Source organism: Hyla sarda, chromosome 1 (assembly GCF_029499605.1).
Source record: "Hyla sarda isolate aHylSar1 chromosome 1, aHylSar1.hap1, whole genome shotgun sequence".
Taxonomy (NCBI): domain Eukaryota; kingdom Metazoa; phylum Chordata; class Amphibia; order Anura; family Hylidae; genus Hyla; species Hyla sarda.
Window position 1 is genome coordinate 30,042,550 of NC_079189.1, and position 22,228 is coordinate 30,064,777.

General features: G+C 41.4%; 1 protein-coding gene across 2 annotated transcripts in view; it reads left to right on the plus strand.

The window, feature by feature from the left end:
* Window positions 1-21,213: 21,213 nt before the first annotated feature.
* The window catches only part of RNF24 (ring finger protein 24), a 105,792-nt gene continuing 104,777 nt past the window's right edge, over window positions 21,214-22,228 (plus strand). Inside the window, exon 1 of one of the 2 annotated variants that reach the window (XM_056553608.1) lies at window positions 21,214-21,479. The gene's annotated coding sequence lies outside the window, so the exon portion shown is untranslated. The remainder of the gene's footprint in view (window positions 21,480-22,228) is intronic. The other variant, XM_056553615.1, reaches the window with a different exon arrangement.

Genomic DNA, 22,228 nt, shown 5'->3' on the forward strand with positions numbered 1-22,228 from the left:
CCAATAGAATACCACCATATAGTGCCCGAATATATAATTTCCTTACACAACCAATGGAATACCACCATATAGTGCCCAAATAATATATATTATCCTTACAGAACCAATGGAATACCACCATATAGTGCCCAAATAATATATAATATCCTTACAGAACCAATGGAATACCACCATATAGTGCCCAAATATATAATATCCTTACAGAACCAATGGAATACCACCATATAGTGCCCAAATAATATATATTATCCTTACAGAACCAATGGAATACCACCATATAGTGCCCAAATAATATATAATATCCTTACAGAACCAATGGAATACCACCATATAGTGCCCAAATAATATATATTATCCTTACAGAACCAATGGAATACCACCATATAGTGCCCAAATAATATATAATATCCTTACAGAACCAATGGAATACCACCATATAGTACCCAAATAATATATAATATCCTTACAGAACCAATGGAATACCACCATATAGTGCCCAAATAATATATAATATCCTTACAGAACCAATGGAATACCACCATATAGTGCCCAAATAATATATAATATCCTTACAGAACCAATGGAATACCACCATATAGTGCCCAAATAATATATAATATCCTTACAGAACCAATGGAATACCACCATATAGTGCCCAAATATATAATTTCCTTACACAACCAATAGAATACCACCATATAGTGCCCAAATATATAATTTCCTTACACAACCAATAGAATACCACCATATAGTGCCCGAATATATAATTTCCTTACAGAACCAATGGAATACCACCATATAGTGCCCAAATAATATATATTATCCTTACAGAACCAATGGAATACCACCATATAGTGCCCAAATAATATATAATATCCTTACAGAACCAATGGAATACCACCATATAGTGCCCAAATATATAATATCCTTACAGAACCAATGGAATACCACCATATAGTGCCCAAATAATATATATTATCCTTACAGAACCAATGGAATACCACCATATAGTGCCCAAATAATATATATTATCCTTACAGAACCAATGGAATACCACCATATAGTGCCCAAATAATATATAATATCCTTACAGAACCAATGGAATACCACCATATAGTACCCAAATAATATATAATATCCTTACAGAACCAATGGAATACCACCATATAGTGCCCAAATAATATATAATATCCTTACAGAACCAATGGAATACCACCATATAGTGCCCAAATAATATATAATATCCTTACAGAACCAATGGAATACCACCATATAGTGCCCAAATAATATATAATATCCTTACAGAACCAATGGAATACCACCATATAGTGCCCAAATAATATATAATATCCTTACAGAACCAATGGAATACCACCATATAGTGCCCAAATATATAATATCCTTACAGAACCAATGGAATACCACCATATAGTGCCCAAATAATATATAATATCCTTACAGAACCAATGGAATACCACCATATAGTGCCCAAATAATATATATAATATTGTTACAGAACCAATGGAATACCCCCATATAGTGCCCAAATAATATATATTATCCTTTCAGAACCAATGGAATACCATCATATAGTGCCAAAATAATATATAATATCCTTACAGAACCAATGGAATACCACCATATAGTGCCCAAATATATAATATCCTTGCAGAACCAATGGAATACCACCATATAGTGCCCAAATAATATATAATATCCTTACAGAACCAATGGAATACCACCATATAGTGCCCAAATATATAATATCCTTACAGAACCAATGGAATACCACCATATAGTGCCCAAATAATATATAATATCCTTACAGAACTAATGGAATACCACCACATAGTGCCCAAATAATATATAATATCCTTACAGAACCCATGGAATACCACCATATAGTGCCCAAATATATAATATCCTTGCAGAACCAATGGAATACCACCATATAGTGCCCAAATAATATATAATATCCTTACAGAACCAATGGAATACCACCATATAGTGCCCAAATAATATATAATATCCTTACAGAACCAATGGAATACCACCATATAGTGCCCAAATAATAAATAATATCCCTACAGAACCAATGGAATACCACCATATAGTGCCCAAATAATATAAAATATCCTTACAGAACCAATGGAATACCACCATATAGTGCCCAAATAATATATAATATCCTAACAGAACCAATGGAATACCACCATATAGTGCCCAAATAATATATAATATCCTTACAGAACCAATGTAATGCCACCATATAGTGCCCAAATAATATATAATATCCTTAAAGAACCAATGGAATACCACCATATAGTGCCCAAATAATATATAATATCCTTACAGAACCAATGGAATACCACCATATAGTGCCCAAATAATATATATTATCCTTACAGAACCAATGGAATACCACCATATAGTGCCCAAATAATATATATTATCCTTACAGAACCAATGGAATACCACCATATAGTGCCAAAATAATATATAATATCCTCAAAGAACCAATGGAATACCACCATATAGTGCCCAAATAATATATAATATCCTTACAGAACCAATGTAATGCCACCATATAGTGTCCAAATAATATATAATATCTTTACAGAACCAATGTAATGCCACCATATAGTGCCCAAATAATATATAATATTGTTACAGAAACAATGTAATACGATCATAAAGTGCATAAATAATATATAATATCCTTACAGAACCAATGGAATACCACCATATAGTGCCCAAATAATATATAATATCCTTACAGAACCAATGGAATACCACCATATAGTGCCCAAATAATATATAATATCCTTACAGAACCAATGGAATACCACCATATAGTGCCCAAATAATATATATTATCCTTACAGAACCAATGGAATACCACCATATAGTGCCCAAATAATATATATTATCCTTACAGAACCAATGGAATACCACCATATAGTGCCAAAATAATATATAATATCCTCAAAGAACCAATGGAATACCACCATATAGTGCCCAAATAATATATAATATCCTTACAGAACCAATGTAATGCCACCATATAGTGTCCAAATAATATATAATATCGTTACAGAACCAATGGAATACCACCATATAGTGCCCAAATATATAATATCCTTACAGAACCAATGGAATACCACCATATAGTGCCCAAATATATAATATCCTTACAGAACCAATGGAATACCACCATATAGTGCCCAAATAATATATAATATCCTTACAGAACCAATGGAATACCACCATATAGTGCCCAAATAATATATAATATCCTTACAGAACCAATGGAATACCACCATATAGTGCCCAAATAATATATAATATCCTTACAGAACCAATGGAATACCACCATATAGTGCCCAAATAATATATAATATCCTTACAGAACCAATGGAATACCACCATATAGTGCCCAAATATATAATTTCCTTACACAACCAATAGAATACCACCATATAGTGCCCAAATATATAATTTCCTTACACAACCAATAGAATACCACCATATAGTGCCCGAATATATAATTTCCTTACACAACCAATGGAATACCACCATATAGTGCCCAAATAATATATAATATCCTTACAGAACCAATGGAATACCACCATATAGTGCCCAAATAATATATAATATCCTTACAGAACCAATGGAATACCACCATATAGTGCCCAAATATATAATATCCTTACAGAACCAATGGAATACCACCATATAGTGCCCAAATAATATATATTATCCTTACAGAACCAATGGAATACCACCATATAGTGCCCAAATAATATATATTATCCTTACAGAACCAATGGAATACCACCATATAATGCCCAAATAATATATAATATCCTTACAGAACCAATGGAATACCACCATATAGTGCCCAAATAATATATATTATCCTTACAGAACCAATGGAATACCACCATATAGTGCCCAAATAATATATAATATCCTTACAGAACCAATGGAATACCACCATATAGTACCCAAATAATATATAATATCCTTACAGAACCAATGGAATACCACCATATAGTGCCCAAATATATAATATCCTTACAGAACTAATGGAATACCACCATATAGTACCCAAATAATATCTAATATCCTTACAGAACCAATGGAATACCACCATATAGTGCCCAAATAATATATAATATCCTTACAGAACCAATGGAATACCACCATATAGTGCCCAAATATATAATATCCTTACAGAACCAATGGAATACCACCATATAGTGCCCAAATAATATCTAATATCCTTACAGAACCAATGGAATACCACCATATAGTGCCCAAATAATATATAATATCCTTACAGAACCAATGAAATACCACCATATAGTGCCCAAATGTTCATGATGGTATCTATTTGGGTTCATTGTCAGCTCTTCCAGAAACAGATATCACAGAAAAGAATTGTGCCATTATGGCTCTTATGAGGACTGGTGTCACCCACCCTGTCCTGTATTGCTGTCATACAAGGCAGGTTTGTCATTAACGAATATGGGAAAGCTGGGTAGCAGTCCTTAAAGGGGTACTCTGGTGGAAAACATTATTTTTTTTAAATTAGCTGGTGCCAGAAAGTTGAACAAATTTGAACATTACTTCTATTAAAAAATCTTAACCCTTCCAGTATTTATCAGTACTACAGACAAAGTTCTCTAGTTCTTTTCTGTCTGACCACAGTGCTCTCTGCTGACACCTTTGTCCATGTCAGGAACTGTCCAGAGCAGGACAGGTTTGCTATGGGGATTTGGTCTTACTCTGCACAGTTCCTGACATGGACAGAGGTGTCAGCAGAGAGCACATTGGTCAGACTGGAAAGAACCACACAATGTCCTGTGGAGCATACAGCAGCTGATAAGTACTGGAAGGATTAAGATTTTTAAATAGAAATAATTTACAAATCTGTATAACTTTCTGGCACCAGTTGATTTAAAAAATTGTTTTCCACTGGAGTACCCCTTTAAAGACAATTGGGTGGTGTGGAAGTTATAATGATGCCCATATTAGTTGTCACCCAACTTTCCCAGGAACACACTAGGCAGAGGTTATTGTCTGAATGTAAAAGTGTATAATTCAGTGGTCTCCAAACTGTGGACCCCCAAGTTTTGCAAAACTATCAACTCTCAACATGCCCGGACCGCCGCCGGCTGGTATTCCTATAAAGTACGTAGAACAAGCCAAGAAGCTGTCGTCAATACAGGGACTTTATTACTTTTGTCCCTCTAGGACAGTGGTCTTCAAACTGTGGCCCTCCAGATGTTACAAAACTACAATTCCCAGCATGCCCGGACAGCCAACGGCTGTCCGGGCATGCTGGGAGTTGTAGTTTTGTAACATCTGGAGGGCCACAGTTTGAAGACCGCTGCTCTAGGACAGAATTAACCCTGTCAGTACCATAATTGGAAGTGGGTGTAGAGTTAACCCTTTTAGCACTCTAGACCATGATGGGTGCTAGCAATAACCCTTTTCACTGTCCCAGACCACCTGGGATATTGTCCACCGGGGATTAGACCACCAGTAATGTTAGCTTGGACTTATGTACTCTATAAGATCATTAGTGATATTAGTTTTAACTACTTTACTACCCCCAGACCACCAGGGATGTTAACTTTACCCACATCACTACCCCAGACTACCAGGGACACTAGCTTTAACTACTTCACTACCTTGGACCACCAGGGATATTAGCAATAACCACCACTTCACTAACCTAGACCACTAAGAATATTTGCTTCAGCCACTTTATTACCCCAGACCACCAGGGTTATTAGCTTCAACCACTTCACTACCCTAGACCACCAGTCATATAAGCTTTGACCACCACACTAACTCCAGACCATCAGGGACACTAGTTTTACCTACTTAACTATCTCAGACCACCAGGGATATTAGCAATAACCACCACTTCACTAACCTAGACCACCAAGAATATTTGCTTCAGCCACTTTATTGCCCCAGACCACCAGGGATATTAACTTCAACCACTTCACTACCCTAGACCACCAGTCATATAAGCTTTGACCACCACACTAACTCCAGACCATCAGGGACACTAGTTTTACCTACTTCACTACCTCAGACCACCAGGGATAGAAGCTTTAACCAATTCACTATCCAGACCACTAGGGATATAAGCTTCAACCACTTCACTACCCTAGACCACCAGTCATATAAGCTTTGGCCACCACACTAACTCCAGACCATCAGGGACACTAGTTTTACCTACTTCACTACCTCAGACCACCAGGGATATTAGCAATAACCACCACTTCACTAACCTAGACCACCAAGAATATTAGCTTCAACCACTTCACTACCCTAGACCACCAGTCATATAAGCTTTGACCACCACACTAACTCCAGACCATCAGGGACACTAGTTTTACCTACTTCACTACCTCAGACCACCAGGGATATAAGCTTTAACCAATTCACTATCCAGACCACTAGGGATATAAGCTTCAACCACTACACTATCCCCAGACCACCAGAGATACAAGCTTTACCCACTTCGCTTACCCAGACCACCAGGGATATTAGCTTCAACTACCTCACTACCCCAGAACACCAGGGACACTAGTTTTAACTACTTCACTGCCCCAGACCACAGGGATATTAGCTATATTCATTTCACTACATCAGACCACTAGGGATATTAGTTTCAACCACTTTACTACCCCAGACCCCCCAGGGACACTAACTTTAACAACATCCCAACCCCAGACCACCATGGATATTAGTGCCAAGCGCTTCACTACTCTAGGCCATCAGGGATATTGCTTTAACCACTTATGTGTGTTAGCTTATTGTTAGGGACTTTTCAAAGGGTTAGGATTTTGTTCAAACCAAGGTTTTGAGTCTTTTTATTGTTCTTTTTCCATTTAAGTAGGATAACATTTAAGGCTGTGTCTTTGCAGGTAGATCCAGGAACAAAAGGCGCATGTAGGCCATTCAGTTCTATGGGAAAGTTGGGTTATAACACTTGTATAGCTATACAAGTTACAATATTTATTTCTCCAAAAAGATGACTCACAACCAGATTTGCCTTTCAGGACTCTAGGAAAGCTGGGTGGGCTACCAAAGTGTTCTTCATCTTTTTATCTAGTGGTTTCCATCAGCCATATACAACTCCACTTGTACCCGCAGCGTTCCCCACGAGAAGTCGTCCAGCCCGGTTCTGCCGGTAGAGCCGCCTCATAGATTACAGATGGGTGTGATGTGCAGTGAGGTCATTATATAGAGATCCATTAGATGATTCCATAATTGTGGAGATAAATAAGGGAAGAGGGGTCAGATCAAAAATTGGGCTAAAGAGGGGCAGGTAAAGAACAGATATGACACAGGCTGGAGCAGATAAATGTAGTGGACTGAATACCAGACAATGGGAAAGCTCTTTTTTTGCACTCTCACCATGACTAATCGTACAGCACCATCTGTTTCTTTCCAGAACAGCTGCATTCATTTCTCTCCTGGGTCATGTGTTTACTAGCCTGACCCTCTGACATTTACATGGCTTAATGTCCCAAAACAAAGTCAGTCAAGGGTCAGCTGATTTCATGTGAACTACCCAATGACATCATCACCATCAAGATCAGATCCCTCCCGGCAGCTCGCAGACCCCTCCCAGATTTATCTGTATACTGCTGCTGCTATCTCTATTGTATCAGAACATATAGCAGTTATACACCTCACCACCAGCTCTATCTGTATACTGCTGCTATGTCTAAGTGATCAAGATATATAGTAGTTATACACCTCCCCTCCAGCTCTATCTGTATACTGTTGCTATCTCTATAGGATCAGGATATATAGTAGTTATACACCTCCTCTATCTATGGGGGAGATTTATCAAAACCTGTCCAGAGGAAAAGTTGACCAGTTGCCCATAGCAACCAATCAGATCGCTACTTTCATTTTTGAAAAGGCATCTGAAAAATGAAAGAAGCGATCTGATTGGTTGCTATGGGCAACTCGGCAACATTTCCTCTGGATAGACTTTGATAAATCTCCCCCAATGTGTATACTGCTGCTATGTCTATGGTATCAGGATATATAGTAGTTAAACACCTTCCCTCCCTGCTATATCTGCATACTGCTGCTGCTATCTCTATGGGATCAGGATATATAGTAGTTAAACACCTTCCCTCCCAGCTATATCTGTATACTGCTGCTGCTATCTCTATAGGATCAGGATATATAGTAGATAAACACCTCCTTTCCAGCTCTATCGGTATACTGCTGCTGCTATCTCTATGGGATCAGGATATAAAGTAGTTAAACACCTCCTTTCCAGCTCTATCGGTATACTACTGCTGCTATCTCTATGGGATCAGGATATAAAGTAGTTAAACACCTCCTTTCCAGCTCTATCGGTATACTGCTGCTGCTATCTCTATGGGATCAGGATATAAAGTAGTTAAACCCCTCCTCTCCAGCTCTATCTATATACTGCTGCTGCTATCTCAATGGGGTCAGGATATCTAGTAGTTAGTTATACATCTCCCCTCCCAGCTCTATCTGTGCACTGCCGCTGCTATCTCTATTGGATCAGTATTTATATAGAAGTTATATATCTTCCACCCCCCCCCCCCCGGACCTATTATAAGCAATAAGTTGATTGCTTATAATAGATTAACGTAATGCTACTGCATCCATTGATCTATCAGATCGGCGCTCCATTGCTACAGCCTGCCATAGGCAAACTGTACTGACCACTGAGCCACAAAAGACACTGAGGCCAAGGTAAGGTCCAAGGCAATCAGGTACTTTTTTGCGCTTTGAAGGTTTAAAAGTGATAACTTCAAGCACAGACCTGATATGCATAAAAATCCATAAAAGGTGCTAAAAAAAATGCCAAGAAAGACTGTAAAACAAAAACCGTGCATGAAGTTTCAAAGAGTAAAAAAAAATTGAGGGGTTGATTTTTCTTGTACAGGAAGTGTATTTTTGAGCCTAAAATGGTTGTGTAAAACATAGCCTAAAAATACAAAGACCTCATTAGCATAAAATGCATGGAAATCAAAAACCGTGCATAAAAGAGCGCTAAACAGCAACAAAAAAGCCTGAATATTTATGGCTCATTTATTTATGGAGGCAAGCCTCCAGCTGTTTCAAAACCACAACTCCCAGCATGTACTGACAGACCGTGCATCCTGGGAGTTGTACTTTTGCAACAGCGTGAGGCACACTGGTTGGTAAACCTTCAGTTAGGTTCTGTTACTTAACTCAGTATTTTTCAACCAGTGTGCCTCCAGCTGTTGCAAAACTACAACTCCCAGCATGTACTGATCGCCGAAGGGCATGCTGGGAGATATAGTTATGCAACAGTTGGAGGTTACGCAACTACAACTCCCAGCATGCCGAGACAGCTGTTTGCTGTTTGGGCATGCTGGGATTTGCAGTTTTGCAACATCTGGAGGGCTACAGATTATAGACCACTGCACAATGATCTCCAAACTTTGACCCTCCAGATGTTGCAAAACTTCAAATCCCAGCATGCCCAAACAGCTGTTTGAGCATGCTAGGAGTTGTAGTTTTGCAAGATCTGGAGGGATACAGTTTAGAGACCACTGTATAGTGGTATGTATTGTGGGTGGGCAGGACGGGGAAAACGAAAGTTAACCCCCCCCCCCGCCCCCGATCTGCTATTGGTCGTCGCTTCTGACAACCAATAGCAGGGATAGGAGGGGTGGCACCCCTGCCACCTCACTCCTATCCCTTCAGGGCGATCGTAGGTGTCTTAAGACAACCGCAATCCCCCTTATATTCCGGGTCACCATAGACCCATATGACCCGGAATCGGCGCAAATCGCAAGTGTGAATTCACTTGCGATTTGCGCCGATCGCCGACATGGGGGGGTCTGATGACCCCCCTGGGCATTTGCACGGGGTGCCTGCTGATAGATATCAGCAGTAACCCCGGTCCGGACCCCGCCCGGCGGGGACCGAAATTCCCACGGGCGTATGGATACGCCCTTCGTCCTTAAGTACCAGGACGCAGGGGCGTATGCATACGCCCTTCGTCCCCAACAGGTTAAAACTTTTTCTTTTTTAATCAACTGATGCCAGAAAGTTAAACAGATTTGTAAATTACTTCTAATTAAAAAATCTTAATCCTTCCAGTACTTATTAGCTGCTGAATACTACAGAGAAAATGGTTTTCTTTTTGGAACACAGAGCTCTCTGCTGAATCACGACCACAGTGCTCTCTGCTGACATCTCTCTCCATTTTAAGAGCTGTCCAGAGTAGGAGAAAATCCCCATAGCAAACATATGCTGCTCTGGACAGTTCCTAAAATGGACAGAGATGTCAGCAGAGAGCACTGTGGTCATGATGTCAGCAGAGAGCTCTGTGTTCCAAAAAGAAAACCATTTCCTCTGTAGTATACAGACCCTAAAAAGTACTGGAAGGATTAAGATTTTTTAATAGAAGTAATTTACAAATCTGTTTAATTTTCTGGTACCAGTTGATTAAAAAAAAAAAAGTTTTCCATGGGAGTACCCCTTTAAAAATCTTAATCCCTCTAGTACTTATCAGCTGCTGTATGCTGCAGGGGAAGTTGAATAGTTCCATGTCAGGAACTGTGCAGAACAGAAACAAATCCCCATAGCAAACCTCTCCTGCTGTGGACAGTTCCCGACATGGACAGAGGTGTCAGCAGAGAGCACTGTGGTCAGACAGAAAAGAAATTCAAAAAGAAAAGAACTTCCTCTGGAGCATACAGCAGCTGATAAATCAAAGTTATATACACATTTGTTTAACTTTCTGGCTCCGGTTGATTAGGAAAAAAAAATGTGGTCCCTTCTGCTCTACCACATCTAGGTCTAGGTATCAGCCATCTTCCCATTGATAGATACTATGCATGAGTGTAGCCCCTCATCGTCCCCTAACGAACTGGGGCTCGAAACGCGTCAAGGGACTTCACAGCTGGTATTTTGGCCACCTTGATGGTATTTTTATATAAAAAATACCGACCATATCCAACCAATCATAGCCGGTATTTATCCAACCAATCCTCCAACTCCCGGAATGTTGCACCATAACCTACACCAGTGTTTCCCAACCAGGGGTGCCTCCAGCTGTTGCAAAACTACAACTCCCAGCATGCCCGGACAGCCAACGGCTGTCCGGGCATGCTGGGAGTTGTAGTTTTGCAACAGCTGGAGGCACCCCCCGTTAGAAAACAGTGACCTATACTATATATATTACTATATAGTCCAACATGCTGGGAGTTGTAGTTTTGCAACAGCTGGAGGCACCCCTCGTTAGAAAACACTGACCTATACTATATATATTACTATATAGTCCAACATGCTGGGAGTTGGAGTTTTGCAACAGCTGGAGGCACCCCTAGTTGGAAAACACTGACCTATACTATATACTACTATATAGTCCAACATGCTGGGAGTTGTAGTTTTGCAACAGCTGGAGGCACCCCTGGTTGGAAAACACTGACCTATACTATATACTACTATATAGTCCAACATGCTGGGAGTTGTAGTTTTGCAACAGCTGGAGGCACCCCTGGTTGGGAAACACTGACCTATACTATATACTACTATATAGTCCAACATGCTGGGAGTTGTAGTTTTCATTTGGGGCAGCTGCTGAGCCACAGGCTGTATCAGGGCATGCTGGGAGTTGTAGTTAGTTAGCGATCAAAACAAAAATGGTCCTGTTAAAAACTGTAGATCGGGGGCACAAAAAAAGTTATAGGGTCAGAATAGGACAACATTTCCCCCCGCATATGTGTATCCTGTGATGTTACGCATATATAATTAGTTATGCAAATTAGCATGGCCGGTATTTTTATTTTTGTAAGAAAGGTGGCGACTCTAGTGATGACATTTCTCTTCATTAGATTATCCACCATACAGTATATACTATTATGATAGGCTCCTCAGGGTTGTGTTCCTCCTCCCATCCACAGGGGTAGATAGCCCCTTTTTAGGAAGACAGAGGGTCCCCCAACTCCCTTATTGTCTCTAGCCAGGGATTTGTTGGGGTAAACTGAGGGGTAGGTTCCAGAGCGGGGCTGCCCTTTTTAGGGCGTTACACTCCGCCTAGGAATAGGGGTAAAAGTAGGGATAACTAGGTAGGAGCCGCCTCACCTAGTCCATCCCCCTATCCAGGGCTCATGTCCTGCAGGACTTCTGCTAATGGGAACGGTGTTCCTGCTGTGGAAAAAGTGCAGGAACTCACTTCCTGCACTTTTCTCACTTCAGTAGAAATCTTGGGTGAGTTCCCTCACTTTTTTCCCAGTACTTGACCCCTTCCCCCGTTTCACTCTCTCCCTTGTCCCCCTTTTCTTCCCTGCAGTACTAGTTACCATACTACATTTTGATCGTGTTCCATATCTGTTCTCTATTGGTGTTTTTTTATATGCCCAGTGGGTAGGGTCGCCGCCTTTCTTGCACAAAAAATTATAATTACCGGCCATGCTAATTTGCATAATTCATTATGTATGCGTGACATCACAGGATACACATATGTGGGGAAAATGTTATCCTATTCCGACCCCTATAACTTTTTTAGTTCTCCTTATACGGGCCTGTATGGGGGGCTCTTTCTTTTTAAATTAAATTCGGGAGTTGCAGTTAGTTACTAACTACAACTCCCAGCATGCTATGATACAGCCTGTGGCTCAGCAGCTGCACCAAACGAAAACTACAACTCCCAGCATGTTGGACTATATAGTAGTATATAGTATAGGTCAGTGTTTCCCAACCAGGGGTGCCTCCAGCTGTTGCAAATCTACAACTCCCAGCATGTTGGACTATATAGTAGTATATAGTATAGGTCAGTGTTTCCCAACCAGGGGTGCCTCCAGCTGTTGCAAATCTACAACTCCCAGCATGTTGGACTATATAGTAGTATTAAGTATAGGTCAGTGTTTCCCAACCAGGGGTGCCTCCAGCTGTTGCACAACTACAACTCCCAGCATGTTGGACTATATAGTAGTATCTAGTATAGGTCAGTGTTTTCCAAACAGGGGTGCCTCCAGCTGTTGCAAATCTATAACTCCCAGCATGTTGGACTATATAGTAGTATTAAGTATAGGTCAGTGTTTCCCAACCAGGGGTGCCTCCAGCTGTTGCAAAACTACAACTCCCAGCATATTGGACTATATAGTAGTATATGGTATAGGTCAGTGTTTCCCAACCAGGGGTGCCTCCAGCTGTTGCAAAACTACAACTCCCAGCATGTTGGACTATATAGTAGTATCTAGTATAGGTCAGAGTTTCCCAACCAGGGGTGCCTCCAGCTGTTGCAAAACTTCAACTCCCAGCATGTTGAACTATATAGTAGTATCTAGTATAGGTCAGTGTTTCCCAACCAGGGGTGCCTCCAGCTGTTGCAAAACTACAACTCCCAGCATGTTGGACTATATAGTAGTATATGGTATAGGTCAGTGTTTCCCAACCAGGGGTGCCTCCAGCTGTTGCAAAACTACAACTCCCAGCATATTGGACTATATAGTAGTATATGGTATAGGTCAGTGTTTCCCAACCAGGGGTGCCTCCAGCTGTTGCAAAACTACAACTCCCAGCATGTTGAACTATATAGTAGTATCTAGTATAGGTCAGTGTTTCCCAACCAGGGGTGCCTCCAGCTGTTGCAAAACTACAACTCCCAGCATGTTGGACTATATAGTAGTATATGGTTAGGTCAGTGTTTCCCAACCAGGGGTGCCTCCAGCTGTTGCAAAATTACAACTCCCATCATATTGGACTATATAGTAGTATCTAGTATAGGTCAGTGTCTCCCAACCAGGGGTGCCTCCAGCTGTTGCAAAATTACAACTCCCAGCATGCCCGGACAGCCAACGGCTGTCCGGGCATGCTGGGAGTCGTAGTTTTGCAACAGCTGGAGGCGCTCTGGTTGGGAAAAAGTGGTAGAGTATATGGTGCAACATTTCGGGAGTTGGATAAATACCGCCCATTGCCATTTTTTTTTATATAACATTACCGGCAGGGTGGCCAAAATACTGGCTGTGCCAGTAAAATACCGGCCAGGTGGCGACCACTGTCACCTTTGTACATTTTTTGGGTCATCCCACTCTACGGTGAGCACTGGTTTTTTGTGGGATTTTGTATTTGTTCTAGTCGATGGTCTTTTCTGTGACAGACAGAATGTTTTTAAGTAACATATAAATGTTGTTTTAGTGTATCAGTGATTTTTTGTTTAGCTTTGCTTTATTTTGACTAAGCAGTGATAGTTGCAATTTTAAACCCAAATAGTTTTTTTTTTTCCTACTATAGCAGTCTATGGGAGAAAAAAAACACCACAGAACCAAAAAATGCCAAAGCAGAGTTAAAGGGGTACTCCGGTTGAAAACTTTTTATTTATTTTTTATTTTTTAAATCAACTGGTGCCAGAAAGTTAAACAGATTTGTAAATTACTTCTATTAAAAAAATCTTAATCCTTCCAGTACTTATTAGCTGCTGAATACTACAGAGAAAATTCTTTTCTTTTTGGAACACAGAGCTCTCTGCTGACATTGCAAGCACAGTGCTCTCTGCTGACATCTGCTGTCCATTTTAGGAACTGACCAGAGCAGCATATGTTTGCTATGGGGATTTTCTCCTACTCTGGACAGTTCTTAAAATGGACAGAGATGACAGCAGAGAGCACTGTGCTCGTGATGTCAGCAGAGAGCTCTGTGTTCCAAAAAGAAAATAATTTCCTCTGTAGTATTCAGCAGCTAATAAGTGCTGGAAGGATTAAGATTTTTTAATAGACGTAATTTACAAATCTGTTTAACTTTCTGGCACCAGTTGATTTAAAAAAATAAATTAAAAAAAAATAAAAGGTTTTCCACCGGAGTACCCCTTTAACCTCTTCAGGACATAGGGCGTATGGATACGCCCTGAATCCCGAGTCCTTAAGGACCGAGGGCGTATCCATACTCCCGTGGGAATTCCGGCCCCCACCGCTAGCCGGTTGGGGACCGGAGCCGGATGCCTGCTGAAATCGTTCAGCAGGCATCCCGGCATATCGCCCAGGGGGGTCATTATGTCCCCCCATGTCGGCGATCGCCGCAGATCGCTGGACAATTCAGTCCAGCGATCTGCGGCGATTCCGGGTCAATCGGGTCTCCAGTGACCCGGTGACCCGGAATTATTGGCTGTTCGGGGCCGTCTCTGACGGCCCCGAACAGCCAGAGCCTGCAGGGGTGAGGTGGCACTGGTGCCACCTCACGATCGCCCTGATTCGTCGGCCGGATTACCGGCCGACCAATCAGGGCGCCTGCTGCGGGTGTCACTCCCGCACCCGCTCCGCCCCTCTTCTGGAGAACGTGAGCGGGTGCGGGACGTGCACCCCGGGTGCTGGGGACCCCGATCCCCGGCGCCCCTGTTGGGATCGGGGCCCCAGGAGCAGCTGCGGCGGCGGCGGGACTGACCTGTGTGCCGGCAGCAGCAGGAGGTGAGTTACAGCCTCCTGCTGTTGCTTAGCAACAGCTCCCAGCATGCAAAAAGGGCATGCTGGGAGCTGTAGTTATGCAACAGCAGGAGGCAGACCACCACAACTCCCAGCATTGCCTTATCGGCATGCTGGGACTTATGGTTTTGCAACAGCTGGAGGCACATTCTTTCTATGGAAAAGTGTACCTTCAGCTGTTGTCTAACTACAACTCCCAGCTTGCACAAACAGCTAAAGTGCATGCTGGGAGTTGTAGTGGTGCATCTGCTGGCTGCATAACTACAACTCCCAGCATGCCCGTTGGCTGTCGGTGACTGCTGAGAGTTGTAGTTTTGCAACAGCTGAAGGCACACTGGTTGTGAAACTCAGAGTTTTTTTTTTTTACCTAACTCAGTGTTTCACGACCGGTGTGCCTCCAGCTGTTGCAAACTACAACTCTCAGCAGTCACCGTACACCATGCACCGTACATGCTGGGAGTTGTAGTTTTGCAACAGCTGGAGGCACACTGGTTGTGAAACACTGAGTTAGGTCACAAACTCAGTGATACATAACCAGTGTGCCTACAGTTGTCGCAAAACTGCAACTCTCAGCAGTCACCGACAGCCAATGGGCATGCTGGGAGTTGTAGTTTTGCAACAGCTGGATGTTTCTCCCCCCCAATGTGAATGTACAGGGTACACTCACATGGGTGGAGGATTACAGTAAGTATCTGGCTGAAAATTTGAGTTGCCGCAAACTTTCTGCTGCAGCTCAAATTGCCAGCGAGAAACTACTGTGAACCCCCGCCCGTGTGACTGTACCCTAAAAACACTACACTAACACAAAAAATAAAATAAAAAGTAAAAAACACTACGTATACACATACCCCTACACAGCCCCCCTCCCCAATAAAAATGAAAAACGTCTGGTACGCCACTGTTTCCAGAACGGAGCCTCCAGCTGTTGCAAAATAACTCCCAGTATTGTCGGACAGCCGTTGACTGTCCAGGCATGCTGGGAGTTTTGCAACAGCTGGAGGCACCCTGTTTGGGAATCACTGGCGTAGAATATCCCTATGTCCACCCCTATGCAATCCCTAATTTAGGCCTCAAATGCACATGGCGCTCTCACTTTGGAGCCCTGTCGTATTTCAAGGCAACAGTTAAGGGCGACATATGGGGTATCGCCGTACTCGGGAGAAATTGTGTTACAAATTTTGGGGGGTATTTTCTGCTTTTACCCTTTTTAAAAATGTAAAATTTTTGGGAAAACAAGCATTTTAGGTAAAAAAAAATTTTTTTTTTTACATATGCAAAAGTCGTGAAACACCTGTGGGGTATAAAGGTTCACTTAACCCCTTGTTACGTTCCCCGAGGGGTCTAGTTTCCAAAATGGTATGCCATGTGTTTTTTTTTTGCTGTTCTGGCACCATAGGGGCTTCCTAAATGCGGCATGCCCCCAGAGCAAAATTTGCTTTCAAAAAGCCAAATGTGACTCCTTCTCTTCCGAGACCTGTAGTGCGCCAGCGGAGCACTTTTCACCCCCATATGGGGTGTTTTCTGAATCGGGAGAAATTGGGCTTCAAATTTTTAGGGGTATTTTCTGCTATTACCATTTTTAAAAATAAAAATTTTGGGGGAAAACAAGCATTTTAGGTAATTTTTTTTTTTTTTTTTACATTTGCAAAAGTCGTGAAACACCTGTGGGGTATTAAGGTTCACTTTATCCCATGTTACATTCCCCGAGGGGTCTAGTTTCCAAAATGGTATGCCATGTGTTTTTTTTTTGCTGTTCTGGCACCATAAGGGCTTCCTAATGGTAACATGCCCCCCAAAAACCATTTCAGAAAAACGTACTCTCCAAAATCCCCTTGTCGCTCCTTCCCTTCTGAGCCCTCTACTGCGCCCGCCGAACACTTTACATAGACATATGAGGTATGTGCTTACTCGAGAGAAATTGGGCGACAAATACAAGTAAAAATTTTGTCCTTTTACCCCTTGTAAAAATTCAAAAATTGGGTCTACAAGAACATGTGAGTATAAAAAATGAAGATTGTGAATTTTCTCCTTCACTTTGCTGCTATTCGTGTGAAACACCTAAAGGGTTAAAAGGCTGACTGAATGTCATTTTGAATACTTTGGGGGGTGTAGTTTTTATAATGGGGTCATTTGTGGGGTATTTCTAATATGAAGACCCTTCAAATCTACTTCAAACCTGAACTGGTCCCTGAAAAATACTGAGTTTGAAAATTTTGTGAAAAATCGGAAAATTGCTGCTGAACGTTGAAGCCCTCTGGTGTCTTCCAAAAGTAAAAACTCGTCAATTTTATGATGCAAACATAAAGTAGACATATTGTATATGTGAACCAAAAAAAATTTATTCGTAATATCCATTTTCCTTACAATCAGAGAGCTTCAAAGTTAGAAAAATGCTAAATTTTCAAATTTTTCATCAAATTTACGGATTTTTCACCAAGAAAGGATGCAAGTATCGACAAAAATTTACCACTATGTTAAAGTAGAATATGTCACGAAAAAACAATCTCGGAATCAGAATGATAACTAAAAGCATTCCAGAGTTATTAATGTTTAAAGTGACAGTGGTCAGATGTGCAAAAAACGCTCCGGTCCTTAAGGCCAAAATGGGCTCCGTCCTGAAGGGGTTAAAAAGCATTAAAAAGTAAATAACGCCACGTGAGCTTTGTGTTACATAATTACTTATTGACTCATAGACTTCTATAGTTAAAAAAACGCCATAAAAATACCATGTATGTATTTAATATTGCCGCCTCCCCCCCCCCCCCATACTGCAGTAGAAATCCTTGAGTCACAGAATCAGGCTAGGTAGCCACGAATGGCGCAGTACGCAAAAAAATAAATAAATATTTTTTAAAGCAAATAAATAAATTAAAAATAAACGCCAAGACTAAAACCCACTATTTAAAAAAAATAAACTAAAACATTTTTTCAAAAAAACCCTGTATTTTTGGAGCGCAAAATGATAGGGCGGTTTTTTAGTTTAGTTTTTTTTTTTTTTGCGCTTTTTTCAGCTAAAGTGGAAACTTAGCCCCATACACACTATTGGTGGAAAAAAATGCCACGAAAACTGAGGAGTCAGAAATAAGAGGGAAGTTTTTTTTGTGGCTTTAAAAAAAAAAAAAAAAAAAAAAACTAACACCAAACTAAAATTAGGTGTGAACATACCCTAAAACTGTAAAAAGCAAAGCCCTGATTTGGCCAAAATGCTCGGAAAACATAAAACAAACGAAAACCGGGCAAAAAAACGCAATAAAAAAGCCAGAGCAAAAAAATAAAAAAATATAAATATAAATAAAAAGATTTTTAAATTTTTTTAAGGGTGTGCATTGCTTGTGTGAATAGACCCTAAAATAAAAGTTTTTATTTTTTAAGCTTACTCTTTGGCTACATCCTCTATAACAAGTGCTGATGCAAAACTACAACTCCCAGCATGCCCAGACAGCCTTCGGCTGTCAGGGCATGCTGGGAGTTGTAGTTTTTCAACAGCGTGAGAGCCACAGGTAGGAGAAGCTACAGCTAGCCCAAAAAATATGGCTTCTGTAACCGCTTCCACCCAGCTTTTTCTGACTTCTGCATGACAAATGCGCTCAATTATGGTCGGAAAACCGCACAAAACCGGGCAAAAAAATGCATCAAAAAAGCCACAGCAAAAAAATATAAATAAATACGTTTTTTTTTTAATTTTTAGGGTGTGCATTGCATCATTTAGTTACATGGATATCTGCAGTGTGAATAGACCCTAAAATAAAAGTTTTTTTTTTGTTAGTTTTTTTAAGCTTACTCTTTGGCTACATCCTCTATAACAAGTGCTGATGCAAAACTACAACTCCCAGCATGCCCTGACAGCCTTCGGCTGTCAGGGCATGCTGGGAGTTGTAGTTTTTCAACAGCTTGAGAGCCGCAGGTAGGAGAAGCTATAGCTAGCCAAAAATATGGCTTCTGTAACCGCTTCCACCCAGCTTTTTCTGACTTCTGCATGACAAATGCGCTCAATTATGGTCGGAAAACCGCACAAAACCGGGCAAAAAAACGCATCCAAATAGCCACAGCAAAAAAATATAAATAAATACGTTTTTACAAAATTTTTAGGGTGTGCATTGCATCATTTAGTTACATGGATATCTGCAGTGTGAATAGACCCTAAAAGAAAAGTAGTTTTTTTTTGTTTGCTTTTTTAAGCTTACTCTTTGGCTACATCCTCTATAACAAGTGCTGATGCAAAACTACAACTCCCAGCATGCCCTGACAGCCTGGGAGTTGTAGTTTTTCAACAGCTTGAGAGCCACAGGTAGGAGAAGCTATAGCTAGCCAAAAATATGGCTTCTGTAACCGCTTCCACCCAGCTTTTCCTGACTTCAGCATGACAAATGCGCTCAATTATAGTCGGAAAACCGCACAAAAACGGGCAAAAAAAAAAAACGCATTAAAAAAGCCACAGCAAGAAAATTAAAAAATATAAATACATTTATTTTTTTTATTTTTTTAAGGGTGTGCATTGCATCATTTAGTTACATGGATATCTGCAGTGTGAATAGACCCTAAAATAAAAGTTGTTTTTTTTTGTTTGTTTTTTTTTAAGCTTAATCTTTGGCTACATCCTCTATAACAAGTGCTGATGCAAAACTACAACTCCCAGCATGCCCTGACAGCCTTCGGCTGTCAGGGCATGCTGGGAGTTGTAGTTTTTCAACAGTTTGAGAGCCGCAGGTAGGAGAAGCTATAGCTAGCCCAAAAAATATGGCTTCTGTAACCGCTTCCACCCAGCTTTTTCTGACTTCTGCCTGACAAATGCGCTCAATTATGGTCGGAAAACCGCACAAAACCGGGCAAAAAAACACATTAAAAAAGCCACAGCAAGAAAATAAAAAAATATAAATATAATTTTTTTTTTAAGGGTGTGCATTGCATCATTTAGTTACATGGATATCTGCAGTGTGAATAGACCCTAAAATAAAAGTTTTTTTTTTGTTTGTTTTTTTAAGCTTACTCTTTGGCTACATCCTCTATAACAAGTGCTGATGCAAAACTACAACTCCCAGCATGCCCTGACAGCCTGGGAGTTGTAGTTTTTCAACAGCTTGAGAGCCACAGGTAGGAGAAGCTATAGGTAGCCAAGAATATGGCTTCTGTAACCGCTTCCACCCAGCTTTTCCTGACTTCAGCATGACAAATGCGCTCAATTATAGTCGGAAAACCGCACAAAAACGGGCAAAAAAAAAAAACGCATTAAAAAAGCCACAGCAAGAAAATTAAAAAATATAAATACATTTATTTTTTTTATTTTTTTAAGGGTGTGCATTGCATCATTTAGTTACATGGATATCTGCAGTGTGAATAGACCCTAAAAGAAAAGTTTTTTTTTTTTTTTTTAAGCTTAATCTTTGGCTACATCCTCTATAACAAGTGCTGATGCAAAACTACAACTCCCAGCATGCCCTGACAGCCTTCGGCTGTCAGGGCATGCTGGGAGTTGTAGTTTTTCAACAGTTTGAGAGCCGCAGGTAGGAGAAGCTATAGCTAGCCAAAAAAATATGGCTTCTGTAACCGCTTCCACCCAGCTTTTTCTGACTTCTGCCTGACAAATGCGCTCAATGATGGTCGGAAAACCGCACACGTGTGCTTTGACTCGCGTGTGGTCGGAGCCGCGCAAGCGCCGCGCGCGCACGTCCCGACGCGTTTCGCGCCCCCCTTTGTGTCTGGCCCCCTTCCCCGCGTCTCTGGCTCTTTCTATCCCTGCCCATTCTGTATCCCGGGCCCTGCCCATGTGCCCTCCCCTCTGTATACAGAAAGGGGATGATTGGCAGGGGAGGGAGGACACATCTTCTCTCTTATGCTACGTGCAAAGAAAAGAAATCCTGCCAGACAGATGCTCCTTTCCCTCTTCCCAGCTACACATTGGTGACTGGGGGGCCACACTATATGCCAGTCTGCACCGCAGTGCCCACCCCTAGCATTGGCATCTACTAGAAGGATCCACATCTGGAGCTGCTGCCTCTCCCCTGGGTGAGTCCACATCTCTGCCACCTCTGCCTGGCATGATCATGGGTGGGCAGTCTAGACCATGCCCCATGGGTGCCCCATGCATGGGCTTCATTCTGCCAGCCATGATGATGCCCCCTTTGCCACATGCACTGCTGTAATTTTCCATTCTAATGCACTACTATGTTGCCTATTTAAGATGGTAAAGACCACCTTAAATTATTATTTTTTTTTTGCACCCTGGCAGCTGGGTGGTGGGTGTCTGGCCCTGCCCTCCATGCCCTGTGGTGTTTATATTTGTCTTTGCTCCCATGTGGAGCTTGCTGAAGGTGAATGCAGACTTGCACAATTCATAGTCAGGGAGGGGGGGGGGGGGGGTGTGCACCCTGAAGATGCCGGTCATTGGCAGAATGCTGGAAAAGGAGAAACACGCAGAAGCCTCAGGTCTGAGGGGGGGAGAGGAGGGGATGTCAGCAGAGCCGGGGCGGCGGTGTCCTGCAAAAGTGACAGAAAATCTGCTGCGGACAAACTGGTCCCCCCTGTTTGATAGTTGGTATGCTCCGGGCTGTTATAAGGCTTGTTACTGTACTATTATACACTGTCAGAAATCTGCTCTTATCTCTACCTATCGCATTTCAGAGGGTTGGCGTTGGGTTTTCGATATCACGAGACAAGATCTCTGCTTGCTGTTAGCGATTGGAAACGTTGGTTGACAGGCTTCAGAAGACCCTGCCCTGCGGACGGTCATCATACATTGGAATGAATGCAGGACG